The following is a 15,171-nucleotide window of genomic DNA, read 5'->3' on the forward strand; positions in this document are numbered from 1 at the left end:
ATTGAGTATAAGAAATTGGAAGTATTGAACATTAAGATGTCCAACTAGTGCATTTTTTCCCTCCTTAATGTATCCATTAAGGAAACTTTTGAAGTCATAGACCTTGTCAATAAGTGTAGGTGGAAACATTCTATTTTCTTCAATTATGTGATATGTATCCATCATTTTAGGTAAAGAATAAATATCTTTACTTTTTAGGTTGGAAGACATTCTTCCATAGGTTCCATCTATGTCTTCATGGGTGTGCCCCACAGGCAAGAACCCAACCTCAATAGTGATGAAGACACCAAGTGCAGTTAAAAGTGATAGAAACATGAAAAGATAGTGATTCTTATTATCACTTGCTGCATTGTCCAACTGTAACAACAAATGTGGAGGAAGAGGTTTAAAATCAACATTTTGACTTTTTGAACTTCCATGAGATATAAAATCATCCTTGTACCCTTGACATATTGGGTAAATATAGGTGTCAAGTAATGCATTTGTAAGTGGGTTTCTTGAAATTCCACTTTCATAAAGTAGATCACCATACATATCCATTTGTGGGTCTTCAAGGTCCCTTAAGCACTTTGCAAGGGATGTAATAGTAAATTGTGATCCCATATGGACAAATGGTAAGGAGAAATGACCAAAACCTCCCACCTTATGCCCATGTGTAAGCATACCTGTCAATGACAAACCCAAATTTGTTCCTACAACAGATTTTGATTTGACACGTAGCCTTGGGATTGATGTCTTTGTTTTGTCCATTTTATCATGGATAATGCTCAAATACTCCTTTGGAAACCGCTCTGACATAATTCTATGGGCATAGTAGCAATATCTTCCACACATAACAATCTTGTTATGTTTCATCAACCTTCCTTGTGCCTTTTCTTCCAACTCTTTTGTAGTTGCTGACTTCATTTGTGCTTTCAACACAATACATTCACTGCATTTACTGAAGTTGGTGTTCTTCGAAAATGCCACATCTCGAAACTTAGTATTCGAGATCTTGCTCATTGTTGGTTGTGATATTGATGGGTAATTGAGCTTTTGAAGAGCCTCATTGATCTCTTTTAACAAAGAATTTTGTGTGTAAGTCGAAGGAATCAGTCTTGAAGGAGCAGATGTTCCATCTTCTTCAACTTGACGTGTTTGATTTGGTGAAAAATCTGAATTATCCATTACAATTTTGTGCAATATTTCTATAGCTGCCACTGTGTGAGCTCGTGCTTTGCATGTGTTGGGTTTACCATGAATAGCTTTGATCTGTCCATGTTGGAAATAATGCTGGTAGTTACAGAATGTGCTTTGAGGAATTTTATGTATCTTATACCATGCTTTCTTACAAATAATATTCCCATTAAATCTCATGTCCTTTACATTTCTAGCAATAGGTGGTAGGCCATGGCCATGGCCATGGCTGCTTGACATCACTGTGTTTGACATGAGTGAATTCAAGACAAATTCTCTAATACCATTTGTATTTATTTGTCTCATGCCCCTTCTAGCACCTGCAATGGCCTTCCTATCGACATGTTGAAGACAATCTTTTCTACAACATACATCTGCTGCCAAAAGTCGAATTTCTTTCTCTTCATCTATTTTTGTTTGACATTTTGCAGTTTTTTTTGTAGCCATAACTCGTTTAATCCTTTTATATGGCCTTGTTACATTGATATCAATTGAGTTTCTATCTTTTTCATTACAAAGGTACCCGTCCCATTTGTTTAAGGGATTTACGTCCTCTATAACATCCCATATCACTATTTCTTTGGGTGGTTCCTTGAACTTTTCCTTGACCCTTAATATCACAACTTTGTTGTCCACCAAATTATTTATTGGCCATCTAACCAAACAATGTATAGACTTATCTCCAATTCTGCATATCTCACAATTTCCATCTATCTCTTCTAGAAAAATACCAAAATCCATTTCACCCAGTGTTTCACCCTCAACAATGTCATCCTCGCGGACATGAACTAGCATTCCTTTGGCAATGCACATGCTTGTTCCCATGCATTCATGTGTAAGAGAAACCTTTACACATATGAATTTAACCCTATCTTGGGGAATATTTATGGCAAGATCATGACAGTGAGGCTCCAAATCTAATTCTGGCCAAATTTCATAAGATTCTAATGCACCCCCAAGTGTATGCTCAAACCCTATTGGATGTGGTAGAGGAGCATTATGTTTTAAAAACTTTTCAATTTTAACCACTATGCATCCTTTCTTTACCATCTTTCCATGAACTTTATGCCCAAGCTCTGTATTGAATATGGAGCCCTCACCCACCTTCACTCCATGTTGTAGAAGATTTACCTTGTCTCCAATAGAAAATGTAGAAGAAACATTTGTACCTATAAACAAATGTAAATAATGTTAGTATTTACTAAAAAAAAAAGAACATTTATTATAGTATCAAAAATATATAACACATGCTTCAATATTTTGATTTACCTATGTGGTGTCTCAAATCCACAATCTTCCATGGATGTATGTCCCCTTCATTAACATCATCATCAATCAAATGTGGTTGAATGAGATCAATTATCAAAATTGCAACATAACCAACATTAACCGTTTTTCCAACATAATAAGTTCCAGACTCTGCAGATTCAACCCTTGCTAGCCCAATGACTTGATCATTAATAAGGAGATCAACATAGTCCCCTTTTGCCAAAATTATATTTTCCATTGTAGCTTGCATCAATTCTGTAACAACAATTACATCGTAACTTGTAATTAAAAGAATGAACCGTGTAAAGTGTGACTTTATATTTCCCCAAAAACACACAACTTCCGAAAAAGTAATATAAATGCAAAAATAAAAATATTATGGTAGTCATGTTGTATGTAATGAAACATTGTTTCCTCAAATGAAAGCTAACAATCAATATCATTCCTTCTACTACAAACATAAGCATATTGCTAGAAGCAACATTACATGGTCAAATAAATCTAGCACATGCTAGATTTCCTTCTAGCACAAACACAAACACATTGCCAATAACAATATTCTAAGGCGAAGGAAATCCACCACATGCTAAATTTTCTTCTAACGTAAATAGAAGCATATTACTCACAAAAACATTTCAAAGTAAAAGAAATCTTACACATTCTAGAGTTTATTGTAGCACAAACACAATCACATTGCCAAAAATAACATTGCAGTGTAGAAGATATCTAGCATACGCTTGATTTACTTCTAGCACAAAAAAAAAGCACATTGGCAACAATAACATTGTAGGGCAAACAAAAGCCAACAAAATCCAACAACTTCTATCACAAACAGAATCACATTTCCAACAACAATGTCGCAAGGTAAAATAAATTTAACGCATGCTAGCTTTACATGTAGCATAAATACAAGCATACTACCAATAACAACATTTTATGTCAGAAGAAATCTAATGCATGCTATATTTCCTTCTAACACAAACAAAATCACATTACCAAGATGAAAGAGATCTAACACATGTTATATTTCCTTCTATAATAAACAACCAAATTGAAAACAACAACATTGCATAGCAAAATCCAACACAACTTCTAGCCCAAACACAAGCACAACATTTCCAATAACATTACCAAAGTGAGGGAAATCTGACACTTGCTAGATTTCCTTTTATCATAAACAACCAAATTGACAACAACGCTATTGCAAAGCAAAAGAAATCTAGCATAGTTTCTAGCCCAAACACAAGCACATTTCCAATAAAAATATTGCAAGGTGAAAGAAATTTAACGCATATTAGCTTTACGTGTGGCACAAATACAATCATACTACCAACAACAACATTGCATCCCAAAAGAAATCTAGTTCGTGTTATGTTTATTTTTAAAACAAATCAACAAAGTGTAATGGTGATTATTTGTTGTGAAGACCCATATGAAAAGTGGCATAATGCTAATAAGACCAATGCAGCTACTGTAGGATACCCACTCACCTTTCCCTTTATCCTACAAAAAAACCCCGAGGTGTGAAATCCTTTTTTTTCCGAGTGTTTGCTTGTAAGTGGGGAAAGTAATGAATAATTCTTCCTGCTAGAATAGATTTATTTGAGGAAAACAGGGTGAAAAACATGAAGTCTCATCACTTCAAAATTTTTGTTTCCTTGGGGGGGGGGGGGGTGGTTGTTCCTCTAATGGTTGATTTCCCGTACTAATTAATGTTTCCTTTAGCTCACACATTTTTCCTTCCACTAGGTTGTCAACAGGAAGCTTATTATAAGAGAATATTCATCTATTGTGCTCCTTCCAAATTTCCCAAAGGATGAAACCTCGAATGAAATTTCAGGTAAGGTTCACCACCTCGTTTTTTGTATAATGCACCCACCATTTCTTTATTGTTTCTTGTATGCTCTCTCGACTTTGGTTTCTTTATCTAAGTATTGAGGCTAATTATTCCCATAGTGCCTCCATATAGTTATAGGTGTTGAGTAAATGATTAAGCCTCTCTTTTGTGTTTTCGGAGAGGAAACACAAAGAGGAACCTATAAATCCTCTCTTTATAAGTTTGTCCCGAGTTAGGACCTTCCGATGTAAAATCAATGACATGAAAATTTAAATTTATGGCAAATGTGGCACCATCCATAGTTTTCTCCACGATGGATCATTTTTACCAGTATATCCCTCACTAAGATAAGCTTTGACTTCCTTGAGATTGAACTTCACATCTTCTTTTTTCCCCCATTTGAGTTGGTCTTGGTCATTATTGAACATAATTATTCATTTTTTTAGTTCCTCTGTTAGATACTGAATATCTAAGTCATTTTGGGTTGGCCGTCGAAAGATATTAAAATTCCATCGCCTCCATTTGTTATTTTCTAGTCCTTGATCCTAGAATTGGTGGAATTCTCTATACTCTCATATTTATGTGCTTAGTTTGAAGGGATGTTGTTCCTCCCTGCATAACTTAGCTTGTTTCTACCACGTATCATCCCAAAATAGGGCCTCCTTTCCATTTCTGATTTCCCATAATAGTGTTTTTGCATGATACCTCTTTTATTCCATGATAAATTCCAAATTGCCAACCCCTGAGTGGAACTTGATAACCAAACTAACTTTTTTGTATGGAAATTAGGTGCATATTTTGATTTCCAAAGCCTTTCCCAAGGTGATGACCCCCCTTTTAACCATCTCCACCATAATTTTTCTCCATTTTCTTTGTTGGTTACCTCTGGATCTTGAAGACCTAGCCCACCTGCATATTTTGGTTTGCACTCTATTTAAGGCCACTAGCCCCCATTTTCGTTTCACCTCTACCCCTCGCCACAAGAAGTTCCTTTGGATGTCCCAGATCTTTTGTAGTACTCCTTTGGGAGAAGGGAGGATAGATAACATATACCTTGGAATAGCTTGTAGCACTGTGTTTGTTAGAATCAGATGACCACCCAGGTTTAGGGCTTTAACATTCCATTGTTTCACCCTATCCTCAAGGTTTGATACAATTTTTTCCTAATTGGAGTTCTTCTAGGCTTGCACCATTAGAGGGACCTCAAGGTACTTTGATGGGAGGGATTTAAACATATATGCCCTGGTTTTTTACCTCTGCATGGTGTAAATATCTTGAAATATGCTTTTAGATACTCTTTCAGAGATATTACTACATGGCAGTAATCCATTTGTATCTATTTTGCAAAATATTAAGCATTATATTTTGCTTAAACGGAATATATTGTGGGAACTTTCTCTACAAATTGATGAGCATTTTGCACAGCACAGCTGAAAGAGAAGCCCTTATGATCCTAACCTCTACTGCAAAGATCAAGGGGGGATATTGTGATCATCGTTGTGTATGTCGATGACTTAGTAATCATAGGTAGTTATGAGAAGAGAATTTTGGCAGGATTTGAAAAGGTCCTTTGACATGACCGATCTTGGTCTATTGCATTAGTGTCTTGGTTTGGAGGTGTGACAGACACATCACTGGATATTTGTATATAAAAGAAAATATTCCAAGACACTTATTGAGAAATCCCATATGAATGGCTGTAAGCCCATGCAAACTCGCATGGAACCAGACCTAGTAGGATCCGCACCTCTTATCATTCAAGTGACACGTAAGTTACAATGTGGCACACAAATAAGTAAAGTAACATGGAACTGGCACTTGCCCCCATTAATCCAACGCATTCAAAAACATCTGGAGGTGTTGAAAACCCTGGAATTCACCTTAGTTCAGTGGTTTTCGAATGTGTTGGTGGATAGGGTGGAAAATAAAGGGGTAGATAATGTCCACTTGCTCACCGACGTGATGTGCAAGTTTTCAGAGGGCTAGCTAAAGGAGGAAAGCCAAAGGTTGGCAAAGAGAGATCACTCCACGCCATTAAGGCAGGTTGATAGAGAAGGGGTGGGCCCGAATCAGGACAGTGATCTACCGGTTCATACGAACAAATAATCCTTCATTATGGACATACTTACGAAACGAGAAGGGGTATGTGTCTGCAATACAAGGATAGAGTGATGGTTAATCATGGCCAGGAGAGGATTTCCCCCATAATAGATTGTTAGTGTGATCGTCTCATTAATAGAAGATGTGGCAAGAGGAGTGGGAAGGTACGAAATCAAGAGGGGAAACATACAAGAGCAAGGTCAGGGTGATTATGATTTTGAACAAACTGCTCGCAAGGGAAAATGAGAGGAAGGACGTCCACAAGTACACACGAATGAACAACAACATCGCTAGCAGGTCAGAGTTACTAAAAATGGAGAGGGAAAGTACTCAAATATCGGCGAGGCAAGTCTCATCTGGTGTGTCATCTTTAAATCATAGCTAGGGAGCAAGATTCATCGACATAAGGCAAAACACTGAAAGGTGGTGTAATTGTGAGCTGGTGATAGTAATTTTTATGAGGGAAATTCAGTTATCAGGGAGTGCAATGAGTAAGAGCTAGAGTGATGCTAGTAGGCCAAGAGGTAGTTCCCGAGCAGATGCTCAGGGCTTTGAGTTTTGCAAACATACATGCATGGAGGAAGCAGCGAAGGTTGTTGCTAAACAGTCACACAAAAGGGAAGGATATAGTGGAAATCTGGGAGAGTGAGGTTTGAAGACATTGTAGGGATATCTTTGATGGTAGAATAGAGGAGGAAGGAGATTGGATCATCAACACAGGGAAATCCAAAACATAGATGACTGTGTAGCAAAAGACCTTGGAGACCGCTTGGCATGTCAAGACTCTAGTGGAAAAGCTGTAAGCTAAGGCAGTAGAGTAGAGGAAAAGGAGACAACTCGAGACAGAAATCGAGTTAAAATCTATAGACCAACACCTAAAAGGAATTGAAGAGGCTCTCAAGGGTTTGGTTAACATAGATAAATTGCATGTTGGCAGAATTGGGGATCTTAACAAAATGTTCTCAATCTATCTAAATTATATCGATAATGTGGATATATCGATGGGTGTAGAGATAGGAGATTTGGCCCTCTTGAGGAAGTATCGAGTTCAAGAGGCTTGCGCTGCAGGCGGCTGTCCACTGGCAACCCTAGAGGCTCCAGCGACAACCCTTGTGGAGGACCCAACAATGGGGCCAACGACGATAACAACTCCAAGCAAATAATATTGTGTTAGTTGATGATTGCATCGAACAATCTTTTGTTTAGTTTTGTGTTATGTTTATATAGGTAGTCTTGTAGTTATTTTGTCAAGTTTAGGTCTGAAGATCAGAGCTATATAGCTATTCAGATAGGTAGACCTACATATAGTAGTAGTGGGAAGGTTAAATGTGTGACAAAGAGAATCTTCTTCTACAACTAGTTTGGTAAACCAGCTACTATTTTTGTATTGTATGTTTATTTAGTAATATATTGAAACTTTACTAACTTACAAAAAAGTTATCTTATTATCTTTCCCTTTAATATATTGTCTATTAAAAATATATGCTACATATTAAAAGATATTAAACTCTTAGAAACTTAATCTTTCTTATAAATATAAAATATTTGATATGATAAACATAAAATTTTATTTAAAAAAATAAAAAAAAATATATTGTGTATTAAAATATATTGAATTCTTCGATATATTTTTGACCACTGGATGATGTGGAAAGAAATTTGATGAGGAATTTGATACCATATAAACTTAAAATTTTAATTACTAAGTCAACTATATGGGGTTATCGGGTTATCTTCCTTTTCAGTATGTTCTGTTCAAGGAGACATGTTTTTTATGAAAAAAATCTAATTTAAAAATAATTAAATTTTATTACTGAGTCAACTATATGGGGCCTATCTTACCTTTCAGCTGTTTTGTAGTAAAAAATATAAAAAATTTACAAGAATATTTGTTTACGAGGTGTTTGGAGAAATTTGATCTCTCTTTCAAGGCCCAACAAGGTTCAAATGGATTTTCTCTAATGCAAGTGAGGACTAGCTTCATTTTGAGATAAGGTTTCCAAGGTGTGAATATGCGAGGAGTGTTTACCATTCCACCATTACTGTTGTTATCGTAGAGGAAGATGTTTCTCTACTCCTTTATTGTTTCCATTCTCATCCTCTTTTTAAGTGTTATAAGTAAAACCAGATAAACAGAACAATAAAAGTAACTAGGTACAGTGGCACATATAGTGAATTCCAAACAAATGATCATATTTCAACACTCTTTTCACTTGTAATATAAGATTGTCTCAGTATAGAAATGTTGTTAACTCAAACTATTTAGTAATTCAGTTTTCATCTCCAATTTAATAAGTGCATTGTATTTGTAATTCCTCATACAAGTAAATACAAGTGAATTTAGATTGTGGATACCTTATTAACCAACTTTGGAATTCAAAAGTCATAGACAATAGATATGCTGTGGTTCTTAAAACAGAAAATTTAAACAGTAAAAATATATAAAGTTTTAGGAAAAAATAATAAGCATTCTATCCAAATAATTATCCCTGGAAACAGTAAGCTCAATTGTTTTGAAAATCATTGGCAACAATAAACTCTTCAAACCCCCTTTATTTGGGTAAAGAAAACGTGCAATTGAGACCACACATGTAATTAACCATTTAACTATGATTAATTGGTATTTCCTGATCAACATTTATAAACATTTATCAAATACCATCACACAAATGGCATGGTTAATATCAGCAAAAGGCATGGCTATTAGTGCAGCAACGATGAAGCATTTGGCACACGAAGAATACAACAATGCAGCAACTAGATATAGTATTTGAAAATGAAAAATAGGAGATACTAGAATTTGATATGTGATATCAAATTCCCAGTACCCTGTGTACCCCTTAGGACTGTCATGCTTTGTAAATGGGTCACCATAGGTTTTGACTGAGCCTGATGATGAGTGGATCCTATGTACTGTCTGACCACAGATGAAGCAGCCTGAGGTTTCATAGGGTGGTGATTCTGCTTTGAGTTGGATGAAATGAGTCTTAAAAATGATTTTTGATTGTCTTTTGGAGTGCCTTAGGCTGACTGTAAATCTACTAGCATGAGTTTCATTTTACGGAGGAAGAGCTCTCATATAAAAAGTGCTACACATCACAATCATGGTAGCTGATGAGGGAGGATAGGGAGCCTCTAGAATCTCTAAACAAACAATATCAGTCCCTGATCTCATGATTGACATGGCAGAAGAGTATTCTCTTCTGATTTAGTTTCATTCAAGCAAAGTCTACAGATCCTATTTTTCCTGTCAATCTAGTATTTTCCCTTGGTTTTAATCTGATGTGAACACATCTGAAACTGGCACATAGGAAATCTCAACCCATGCATGATGTGAAGCTGTAAGAAGCCAGGGTGGAGAATCATCTCGATTCTCATCTTCGATACACAGAAAGTGTCCATGGTTCAGGTGAGTCTTGCATGCCAACTCTCTAGGAGGAATGATCCACATGATGTGAAAATAGTGACAACAACGTAATGTTATGATCTGGCACATACCTAATAAAACAAACAGAAAGCCTAAACACATACTTGTTTTAGGCAAAAACTATGGAAGATCGGCCTCACAGAAAAAAAAATGGAATTAAATGCAGAGCTTATAAAACAGAGCATTTATCAACCAAAACAGAGCTTATAAATGCAGAGCTTATAAAACAGAGCATTTATCAACCAAAATTAAGACATCACGTCTGTAAAATGCCAGTCATTGTACAATTGTTCTCTACTTAAAAAAGTACCATACGAGTATTCCAAACAAAAACTATGGGGATTTTTGTTCTATATCAATAACATCGTCTAGTCCAATTGACGAAAATACTAGTTGGTTTTTTCCTAAGCTATGTGGCCTCAACTAAACAGGTTGTCAAGAGCAAAATGTTGGACTTATGGTTGAATCAACCTTCACAACAAAGACACAGTGAATTATTTCATTCGACTTATGTCTCGATTTGTAGATGGAAATGTAGTTTGTGTGGAGAACTAGTGTAGTAAGGGTATCTCAGATGCTAGGGATAGGTCACTAAAAGAACCACCAATTTGTATCTTTTCTAGACGTAATCTGGGTATCTCTCATCTCAAGCGTTCTTCTGGTAATATGCTATTGAAAATAAGAAGACTTGTGGTAATATGCCATTGAAAATACACCAATTTGTATCTGTTCTGGACGTAATCTGGGTATCCCTCATCTCAAGCGTTCTTGTGGTAATATGCCATTGAAAATAATAAGACATCGTAACATTTCTACCCAGAAAGTGCATGGTGAAGATGTTTCGGAAGCGATAAAGGTTTTTCTGCTTATCAATGTACTTCAAAGAACTTCAAGGCAAGACAAAATGATGTCAAGTAGCTGGAACAATCTTAAAGAGGATGAGGATATGGAAACAACAAAATGTAAATTTATTTTATTCCTATCAGAATGATATGTGAAGTAGCTTTTATTTTTCAATCTTGTACATTTATTTTATTCCTATCATATAACTTGGATTGCAAAAAAGTGCTCTTAAGACATTGTGTTCTCATTGTGCAGATTCATGCAAAGCTCATGTCGTGGTTGTAACTTGTAACTGGCTGTGCTCTGATTCATTGGCTCTCCTACTTCTCATTGTGCAGATTCATGCAAAGCTCATGTCATGGTTGTAAGTATAGGAATCCATAGACTGTGCCCTTACAAGCAACAGGATATGATAACAATTTATTCAAAGAGATATTTTTTAATAAAACAAATAGAAAGCCTAAACACATACCTGTTTTAGGCAAAAACTATGGAAGATCGGCCTCACAGAAAAAAATGGAATTAAATGCAGAGCTTATAAAATAGAGCATTTATCAACCAAAACAGAGCTTATAAATGCAGAGCTTATAAAATAGAGCATTTATCAACCAAAATTAAGACATCACATCTGTAAAATGCGAGTCATTGTACAATTTTTCTCTACTTAGAAAAGCACCATATGAGTATTCCAAACAAAAACTGTGGGGATTTTTGTTCTATACCAATAACATCGTCTAGTCCAATTGGCGAAAATACTAGTTGGTTTTGTCCTAAGCTATGTGGCCTCAACTAAACACGTCATCAAGAGCAAAATGTTGGACTTATGGTTGAATCAACCTTCACAACAAAGACACAGTGAATTATTTCATTCGACTTATGTCTCGATTTGTAGATGGAAATGTAGTTTGTGTGGAGAACTAGTGTAGTAAGGGTATCTCAGATGCTAGGGATAGGTCACTAAAAGAACCACCAATTTGTATCTTTTCTAGACGTAATCTGGGTATCTCTCATCTCAAGCGTTCTTCTGGTAATATGCTATTGAAAATAAGAAGACTTGTGGTAATATGCCATTGAAAATACACCAATTTGTATCTGTTCTGGACGTAATCTGGGTATCCCTCATCTCAAGCGTTCTTGTGGTAATATGCCATTGAAAATAATAAGACATCGTAACATTTCTACCCAGAAAGTGCATGGTGAAGATGTTTCGGAAGCGATAAAGGTTTTTCTGCTTATCAATGTACTTCAAAGAACTTCAAGGCAAGACAAAATGATGTCAAGTAGCTGGAACAATCTTAAAGAGGATGAGGATATGGAAACAACAAAATGTAAATTTATTTTATTCCTATCAGAATGATATGTGAAGTAGCTTTTATTTTTCAATCTTGTACATTTATTTTATTCCTATCATATAACTTGGATTGCAAAAAAGTGCTCTTAAGACATTGTGTTCTCATTGTGCAGATTCATGCAAAGCTCATGTCGTGGTTGTAACTTGTAACTGGCTGTGCTCTGATTCATTGGCTCTCCTACTTCTCATTGTGCAGATTCATGCAAAGCTCATGTCATGGTTGTAAGTATAGGAATCCATAGACTGTGCCCTTACAAGCAACAGGATATGATAACAATTTATTCAAAGAGATATTTTTTAATAAAACAAATAGAAAGCCTAAACACATACCTGTTTTAGGCAAAAACTATGGAAGATCGGCCTCACAGAAAAAAATGGAATTAAATGCAGAGCTTATAAAATAGAGCATTTATCAACCAAAACAGAGCTTATAAATGCAGAGCTTATAAAATAGAGCATTTATCAACCAAAATTAAGACATCACATCTGTAAAATGCGAGTCATTGTACAATTTTTGTCTACTTAGAAAAGCACCATATGAGTATTCCAAACAAAAACTGTGGGGATTTTTGTTCTATACCAATAACATCGTCTAGTCCAATTGGCGAAAATACTAGTTGGTTTTGTCCTAAGCTATGTGGCCTCAACTAAACACGTCATCAAGAGCAAAATGTTGGACTTATGGTTGAATCAACCTTCACAACAAAGACACAGTGAATTATTTCATTCGACTTATGTCTCGATTTGTAGATGGAATGCAGTTTGTGTGGAGAACTAGTGTAGTAAGGGTATCTCAGATGCCGAGCTTTGTTCCACAAAAAATGCACAAACTAGCACATAGCCTTGACTTTCAAATTGTTTCTTTCCATCTAGAAAAAGTACAAAGGCACTTATAAAATATGGACCGACATATGATGCAGAAGTTTCCAGTGTTGGTAAGGATGCAGTCAAAAGTACTTCCTTCCATAGAGATAGCCATAAGACTTTTTCTAATGACTCAGTGTGACCTTATACCAAGCTTTATCACCGTTTTACTCCTTTATGGATAGTAACTAAACTCTGCAAATGGACCTCATTTGTCAAAATTGATCCTAAATGTGAATATGTTTTCTACTATGCCTGCGATTGTCAACTTGTTTTGTGCCTTTGTGTAAGAAAGGTTGAATTTTTATTTTGTATGAGCACAATGATGACTCAGAACTCTGTCTTGTGTGTCAGTGTCTGATCTATGGGAAAAGATAAATATAGATTTTAATCACTCTTGAATAGACTATAATTTTTTTTTGGCATTGCATGATGTTGAAAATAGTTAGGTGGATTAGTGCAGAGCTTAAGAAGATATTGAGTTTAATGGCACAACTGACACCATGAAAGAATCTTTGGAACAAGTGGTGGAGTAGATTGTGCCTGAGCAAAGGGTTGCAACAATGTATATGAATTTGGAAAAGACCCCCATGTAATGATGGGTAAGCACATCAAATCAAGTTTCACTCATGGCATGATATGATAGAGGTACTTAATGATAAAGGCCTACCAGAAATTGGGGCTCCACTAGGTAATGACATTTTGGAATCTAGTTCTGTCAACCAGCCCCTACAATTCGGTGGTACTTCCAATCCAATGGGATACATGTATTACTCTGAAGTCATTAGGAGATATAGGAGGTTCCTATTTAACTATGAGTTCATAATTTTATGCAAACCTTAGAACCATTTCCAAAGAAGTGATATCTTGAGGTAAAAATGCAGTGGCAGACAACTAGCTAGGTTGAATTATGAGGAAGGCTCTACAACACTTTATATAACTCTACAAGGAGGAGGCACAGATTGCAAGTTTGATAGAGTTCATTTGGTGTTTCCAATAAATGGACCACCCACAAAGTCTAATAATAGGATCCCCAAAGGAGTACCCCTTAAAGGAACTTTTCCATCTGTGGTATAAAGAAATTGATTCCCTTTTGAAACTATTGATAATGTGGTAGGTGGTATTTCTCTGGAAATCAAAAGTATTGATCTCCTTGTTGTTTTGCGAGTTGTTGATAGTGTATGGGAAGATGGTGAAAATAGTGGGGAATAAGATAGATCTACATTCTCTTTAAAGGATCATTTTTCAGCAAGGAATGTGTTGTAGTGTAATTAAATCTGCATGTTGTTCCGAAGATTTCTCAATCAAATAGATCTCCAATCTTTTTAAAGTTTATTTCCTTCCAAACTCAGTGAATATCTAGTGTTGGGTTGTGAAAGTGTGCTTGATATCTAACTTGGATGGATCCTAGCTGGTGTAGGGTATCCAGTGTTGGGTTGTGAAAGTGTGCTTGATATCTAACTTGGACAGATCCTAGCTGGTGTAGAGTCCCCCTAAGGGTCCACTCAAGCTCACTACTATATTATTGCTAATTCACTAATTTTTTTGAAGCAGCACTAGCAGCTCTAGTTCCAGTAGTATATCTAGTAGTATACCTAAGAGCATGTATATGCATATGTAGCAGCAGAACAAACATAGTAAGTATATGAACCTTAAACCAAGCTAGCATCATGATCAACCTCTGTTAAGGAAATATCTCCACGTGTTGTGGGGGTCTCACCACACCAAATGCATCTTAGAGACCCTTGTCATGACCAGGTTAGCCCTGTAACTTCACTACCTTCTAACGTGTTTGGCGGTTGTTGTTACCACTAGATATTGGTTTCATTCATTGTTCACAGGTAGCAAACTTTCACTGCCATATTTTGTTGAGAAATACCAGGAGCCCTGAAGGAGGAGGGTAGGGTCAAGCCTTGCCTCCATGTACTCGATCATCCTTTTCATATGGTTGATCTTTTGGGGTAGAAACATGGTTTCTACCTGCCTAGAACTGCATATGGGTTGTATCAATGGTGGAAATATTCAAAAAATCTTCATTTCATCTGTTTATCACTTTGTCATGTAGGAAAACAGAGTACAGGAATATGGGTTAGTCTGACTCGTAACTGTAAATTTGCTGAGTCTCAATTGTGATTATGTGATCTTGGAAGGTTTTGAGAGTATATACACTCTTCTCAATGTATGTCCTTTCCCTGCAAGACTTGGAGAGGGGGGTATAAAGTCTTCTTATTAGAATGCAGAGGTTTTTTGACATTGTATAGTTGCTTATTATCTAATCATATGAAGAAAAAATAGAGTTACAAG

The sequence above is a fragment of the Pinus tabuliformis genome, chromosome 4_1, assembly GCF_031772625.1.
Source record: "Pinus tabuliformis cultivar Carrire ecotype Pingquan chromosome 4_1, CPIR1, whole genome shotgun sequence".
NCBI classification, from domain to species: domain Eukaryota; kingdom Viridiplantae; phylum Streptophyta; class Pinopsida; order Pinales; family Pinaceae; genus Pinus; species Pinus tabuliformis.